The sequence below is a fragment of the Erithacus rubecula genome (assembly GCF_903797595.1).
Source record: "Erithacus rubecula genome assembly, contig: scaffold_427_arrow_ctg1, whole genome shotgun sequence".
Lineage (NCBI taxonomy): Eukaryota > Metazoa > Chordata > Aves > Passeriformes > Muscicapidae > Erithacus > Erithacus rubecula.
Genome location: NW_027635911.1, coordinates 51563 through 58555, shown reverse-complemented (window position 1 = coordinate 58555; position 6993 = coordinate 51563). Strand labels below are relative to the sequence as shown.

The window sequence follows — 6993 nt, the reverse complement described above, 5'->3', positions numbered from 1 at the left end:
CCCCACGGTTGGATTTGCTTATGCTTTATTCAACTGAACCATACCTCTATTATACTCAAATTGCTGCTAAATTTTGTATTTACTCAAATTTATATAACTCATACATTTTAATTGTATTAATTTAAATGCAATTGTTATTATTAAGAAATTACTGTTAAATTTAAGTTTGTGGTTTGATTAATTGGACAAAATCATATTCAATATCCATTTACAAAAACAGTGTTTGTCTTCCAAGGTAACAAGCAGGATGAGACTCAGTTTCACCAGTGGGCAGGGTCAGCACCAAAGACACAGACAACAACTGAAGGAATTGTGTAATTTATATAACACAAAACTGCAAAGAATTACACAAGGAGAAGCTCAGAAAAGCACATAATGGTTAGCAAAGAATTACAAAAGGAGAAGCTCAGCAATGCACCCAATCATCACTACCAAAGATTGCCCACAGTGATTTAGAAAGATCCATCATCAGTTATCCCCAGACTTTGCTGTCCCCCAGGCGCATACATCAGCTGGGGGAAGATGTCACAGCCAAGGACTGCAGAGCCACTCACAGACACTGGGAATTCCTGCAGGTGCCTCCAGCCACAGGTGAGGCTTCCAACCCTGCTGTGAGAGGGCCCAGCTCTGACAGTACTGAATAAACAAACTGACAGCACTTCTAGAACAGGAACAGCTGGTTTCATTCTCCTGTTTGGTTTCTCCCAAAGCCTGGCCAGGGCTCAAGGAGGAATCGAGGGAGTTGACTTTGACCAAACACCCCCAAACAAAGACAGATGGGATCTTGTTTGCTTTCTAAACACAGAAAGGTAAATGAATGTTTCACCAATGCAGAGATACACAGATCGTATTGCTAAAAATGCCTCATTAATGAGCAGGTAACAATATAACATTTGGTTGGAAGGTTCATCTAGAGGTCAGCTTTGGCTCAGGGCCCGTGTTCAGGCCTTGGTACTTCAATCAGTGCTTTGACCAAGGCATGAACTGCAACCTTCATAACAATTTTTTCAATACTTGAGTCTTAGATTTAGCTGTGAGGCATAAAGGCATTGCCTCTTGTTCTTCAATTAAGTGCTGTTCAAGTTCATTACTCAGAGCTGTAAGTCACATTGCTTCTAAAACATGCCTAATTAGTTGTATTCTTTGTTATTTATCAAATCCCTTCTTTTTCTTGAGACTGTGTCTCTTTTTAGACAAGTCTCAATACTCAATTTTCCAGCACAGTGTCACAACAACTCTTATGCAGAACCATAATACACCAAGTGCTCACACTGCAATGATTGCAGTGACTGACACAAATACATTTCACAGCAGCCTCCAATTTGGCAGCCATGAAGCCAATCTCACCAAGAAGAATTTTCTTCTTTCTTCCACTCTTTACTGCTCTTTCTATCGAGGTGATTCCTGACTCTTGGACTTCAAACTCATCACTGACAGAAGTGCAGCATTCCTGTCCCATGATAGCCCAGGCTCCTCCTTGGCCAGCAAGCAGATAATCCAAAACCATGCGGCTCTGTAGAGCCCCATTTGTGTTTGTTGGAGCTCACAGGATGTGTTATCGGATATTTTCACAGTATCATTTTCTACTTCTTCTAATAATCAATGTAGCTCATTAATGTAAACTCCACAGGAGGAGGCAGTGCACATGGGGCACAGGGTGAACCAGAGTCTTTGGCTTTCTGAGAACAAAGGCACTCTTTAGGGGGAAAATGTTCTTTCAGCCCTAACTCTTCCTGGTGGTTGTTGCTGAAGTACCCTCAAGGGAGGCACCGACATTGCCAGGAAACAGGACCCAAACCATCCTTTAGGAAACCATTTACAGGCATTGTTTCTGCACATCCAGCAGCTCCCATTCCCAGTACCAAAGGTCTGATTTCCCATTTCCCACTGTGGGCTGCTGGTGGATCCAGGGCTCCTCCCTGTGCTCCTGTTGTGTCCCCAGTGCCTTTGGGCCAGAGGAGTTTCACAGTGGCCCTGCAGCTGGGAATGCTGGAACACTGACTCTGACCAGCTCCAGCACCCTGAGTTCTATTGACATTGGAGTGATGGTAAAACACAGAAATCCTTTCACATTGTGGCCTTTGTCATTGTGGATTCGGTTTCTACTGAAGGGAAATTTTAGTGAATCCTGTAAAAGTGATAACTGTATTCCTTTGTTCCACAGCATAGTTTTCTGTGACTGTCCCTGCACTGACTCTGTTATGAGTCAGAGCCCACTGACAGAGGTCTGCCACCCCGCAGGGAACCCCACTCCTCCCCACATCAGTTGGGAACATACCCAGCAATTAGCTACATTGAGTATTTTGGCTACTTCACTCTTTAAATTTTCATAATAATTTCATGACTAATCCTTGCTGAAACTCTAGAGGCGTTTCTGGTGAACAAGATTCTGGCTGACTCTCAAGATACAACTTACAGACATAAGCAGTACTTCAGGGACAAGGTTACTCATTCTTTTTCATCAGTCTCATCCAGGTTAGGAGCAATAATTCCATTGTCCATGGATCTGGTGCCTTTTTAATTCCAGAATAATGTCCCCCAGGTCCTTTGCTGTTCAGCTTTCCTGTGCTGTCTGTGGGTGACAAGGCTTGGTGGGTCCTTTCCCCTCTGGCTGGAGAGGTGCCAGATCCCATTCCCTGAGGGCACCCAGGCTCCTGGTTGGAATTCCTGTGGAAGTCCCTCAGTGTCACATCAGCCTTCACATGGAGCCCCAGGGATCAGGGCATTTCCCAAAGAGATGTTGGGACAAACAGGGAGATTTGGTCTGGCAGGATCTGAAAAACAATATCCCATAACATCCACTTGTTCTGGCACAGAACATTTGGCTGCAGGGACATATTCCCATTGCTCCTGCCGAGGTTTCAGGATTCAAACAGTGCTGTCTTTGCCCAGAGCTGTTCCTTCAGCTGGCCTGGCAGGACCATTTGGCCTCTGCACTCACATTTTGCCTCCATTATTAGGGCTACTGGATCCAAACGTTTTATCTACAAACAGTGGTGATTTGAGGTGGGTCTCCTTTTCTCACTACTGTTTTTAAAACTTAAATATCAATAATTGTGCTACTGTGTCATAGGGCCAAATAATCCAATCTTGTTCACTATTGTTTAAATGGATTACTTTGATTTCTCCTTGACAATCTGCATCAGTTACTTTCCCTGTGACATTAACACTTTGCAAAGCCAAGCTCCAGTGAGCAGTTCCCGAACCAAAGAGTCCTGGAGGAATTGGAATTCCTCTTTCTGCATTGAAAACTCTCATTTGCTTCTGATTCATCCTAATGAATTCCACTGCATCCAAGTCCACCTCTGCAGCCTCTGGGGGGGGTCCTGTCAGGGGCCATCACACCCAGAACAATTTCCCAGCAAGTCCAAATCTCACTGGCCATGGCTGTATTTGCAAGCTGGGTGCAGCCATGCACACCCAGGGGCTTTTCATTTCCCTGTGGGCCCATTGTTAAGGGTATGGAGCACATCTGGGAGATGGGTTTTCCATCAGGACAGGCTCTCATCTCTTCATTTTTTCAACTGGTCTTTTAACAAACATTCATCTCTTCAAACAATCCTGCAGTTTGTGGATAGTCTGGTATATGAAAAACCCAGCAATCTTCATCACCATGTTTGCCACCGTAACAGATAACACATTCCACATCACAGTATTGCAAACCCCATTAAAACAGCCCATTTCATCCCTTCCTACTTTACTCATTATAAATAATGTCACAAAGATTACCATGACCTTTATATCCTTGCTAATGCTTTTCTGTAGGGTATTTAGTGCTACATCCCTGAGCAACCAAAGCTAACACATTAGTATTGTCAGCATTATTTCACATTATTATTATTACTTACTTTATCTACAAATAAAAATATTATTTGATTATATTTGATACATATATATATAAAATATCATTATTATTTCACTAGTACAAAGAAATGCAAACTCAAAATTAAAAATTCTTCTGTGGCTCCATGTGGGAGTGTTCCAACAAAAATTGTTCCTTCAGTTGGTGCTGTGTCAAATATGCTGTTAACAAAATCCATCCTCATCATCCCAAACTCACAAGTTCTCTTCCTTTTTCCATATGCAATTTTTGGATGCATTTTAAGACATCCAGTGGTTCAGCCTCTTTTAACTGACTGCCCCACTGCTCACACAGTGCTCTGACCTCAGCCCACTGCAGAGACAGCAAACTCTAGGGAAGGGCTTTGCATCCAGGAATTTTGGATGGGCCTAATTCCTTACATTTACATTGAAATAGTGACATTTTGTTAATACCCAGCCAGACGATGTCAATTTGGTTTCACTAGTGGGCAAGGTCAGTACCAAAGACACAGACACCAACTGAAGGAATTGTGTCATTTTCTGAAGTTCAAAGCAGCAAAGAATCACAAAAGGAGAAGCTCAGCAATGCACCCAATTATCACTACCAAAGACTGCCCACAGTGATTTAGAAAGATCCATCACCAGTTATCCCCAGACTTTGCCATCCCCCAGGTGCACACATCAGCTGGGGGAAGCTGTCACAGCCAAGGACTGCAGAGCCACTCACAGACACTGGGAATTCCTGCAGGTGTCTGCAGCCACAGGTGAGGCTTCCAACCCTGCTGTGAGAGGGCCCAGCTCTGACAGTGCTGAATAAACAGACAGCACTTCTAGAACAGGAACAGCTGGTTTCATTCTCCTGTTTGGTTTCTCCCAAAGCCTGGCCAGGGCTCAAGGAGGCACCAAGGGAGCTGACTTTGACCAAATACCCCCAAACAAGGCATGTTGGATTCCATGGCCTTGTTCAGCTTCTAAATACAGAAAGGTCAATCCATGTTTCACTAATGAGTGCACACATCTATCACAGCACTAATGACCATGCATATTTCGTTAATGAGTGGATACAAAGATAACCTTTGGTTGGAAGGTTCATCCAGAGGTCACCTTTGGCTCAGGGCCTGCAGTTCAGCCCTTAGTCAGGGCCTCTTGTCCAGGCTTTGGTACTTTAGGGATGTGATCTAGTGGTGGGCTTGACAGTGCTGGATGAAAAGCTGGACTTTGCCGAAGAAAAGATTCTGTAATTCCAGGATTCCATCGGCTGGGCTCAGTTAGGTCCCTGTTGGCAGCACTACTTTGGTCAAAAAGCTCCCTCTTGCTCAGCTCTTGTGGCCTAAGGCTTCAGCTCCTTTAGCTCCTGGTGCTCAGCTGCTCATGCTGGACGAGACGACTCACAGAGAAGAATACAGTTCATCCAATTCCTTCTGGGACACTGAGAGGGGAGGGTGTGGAACCAGCAGCATTGTTTGGTGTCACCTCTCTGCTCTTCACACCTTTCAGCACTTTGAACCAGCCAAGAGCTTTCTCCAAGGGTGCAGTGAAGCAGCTGTTCCTGCTGTTCCCAGCTCTGGCTCTTCCCAGTCTCTGACCTTGACTGGTTTTGTCCCTCTTGCTGTGCCGTCTGTTCCCCCTGTGCTCGGTCGCTGCTGCCCAGGGCTGTGGAACTGGCACAGATGAAGGGCTCCAGCCCCTCCTTTCTCTGCCCTTGGAGCTGCCTGCTCACAACAGCCTTTTCCATCTGGAAGTCCCACATGAGAGAGAGTCCCCACCTCTGTTCCTTGTACAACCTCCAGGAGCCCAGAGCTGCCATCTCAAGTCCCTGCTGGCACTGGGGTGTCCCAGATGCCCCAGGCTGCTGTGACACCACTGCACATGGGAGGGAAGAGTGACAGGGGCTGTGTTGAAAGTCAGGTCCATGTGCTGCGGCTGCTGCTGCTGCTGTGGGAGCCATTTGTCCAGCCCTGCCTCAGAGTCAGGGTTCAGATCTAGGCACTGCTGCTGCTTCCTCAGGATTAGTCACAGTTTGGGTGTTGATGTCAGTGCCAGCAGAAGCAGTGGCTGGAGCAGTGGGTGCTGACAATGTCCCAAGCCCCAGGGCCAGAGGGGTCCCTGGGCTGGGAGGGAGTTTTCCCTTTTTCTCCCTCTGCCCCACACAGAGCTGGGCTGGCACAAGTGGGGCAGCACAGCAAACAAGGAGCCTGCGAATCTCTTCCAGCCCTGTCTGCTCAGAGTTTGGCCCTTGGAGCTCCAGGTGGACAAAGGCAACTGCTGCTGCTCCCTCTGTGTATCCCCGTGTTCAGCAGTGCTGCTCCATCAGTCTGTGCCCAGCACTGGGGAAAAGCCTCAGCCCTGCAGGGCCAGGAGCTGCCGGGCTCTGCCTGAGCAGCTCAGCCAGAGGGAAGGAGCTGCTCCCCACAGGAACCAGGAGCCAAGGACACTGTTTTTTATGGCATGTTTTCTGGTTTAAGGAAAAGAAAAGAAAAATTAAAAGGAAAAGCCACAGAAAAGATGTGAAAGATAAAATGAAGGTGTTACTGAAAAATAGTTCATACCTTTGGATAAAGGGGTAACTGACTTTTTTAAAACAAGAACTAAGTTATTTACTTTGTAAATGTGCTGATGGCATGAGTCCATCTTACTGACCTCAGCAGACTTTTTAAAACAATTATGGGGCTTATTTCCAATATTGTTATTTTAAATTGTGGTTGAAGCAAGAGGAAAATGCTTTGTGCCCTGCCAGCTTCAAGCAGGACTGGGAATCTAAAATCTGTCAATCCCCAAATCCTTTAGAAGATGCTCTTTCTTCTCACCCTTCAAATGAGGTGCACATTTCCTTTAAATTGTCAGTGATTTCTTAAAGATGGAAAGTCCCACTTACAGCTTTTGCTCTGGTTTGGGAGTGCAGAAAGGCAATTCTCCATCCATCAGCTCCAGGCTGCACTGCCTTAGGAACATGGCCCCTCGCCAGGTTTTGTCCACTCGTGGCACTTCTAGAGGAAGAAGAAAGTGCAACTGCACAATTCCAGCCAAGAAGGAATGAAGAGTGGGACAGACAAAACATCCTGTGGAGATCCAGGGGTTCAGCTGGGACCATGGAAAGTTTGGGTTCTTGCCCATTGGGTGTGTGTCCCTAACTGCAATCTCCTGGCTGCAGGAGAGTCTCCCTCAGCTGCA

At 46.0% G+C, this 6993-nt stretch overlaps 1 long non-coding RNA gene across 1 annotated transcript; it reads right to left on the bottom strand.

Moving 5' to 3' along the window:
* Positions 1-302: 302 nt before the first annotated feature.
* On the bottom strand, positions 303-5888 carry LOC306815364. Its single transcript, XR_013777391.1, has 2 exons — positions 4752-5888; positions 303-636 (listed from the first exon to the last, which is right to left on the bottom strand). It is a non-coding gene; the product is annotated as an uncharacterized lncRNA (long non-coding RNA).
* Positions 5889-6993: the final 1105 nt, after the last annotated feature.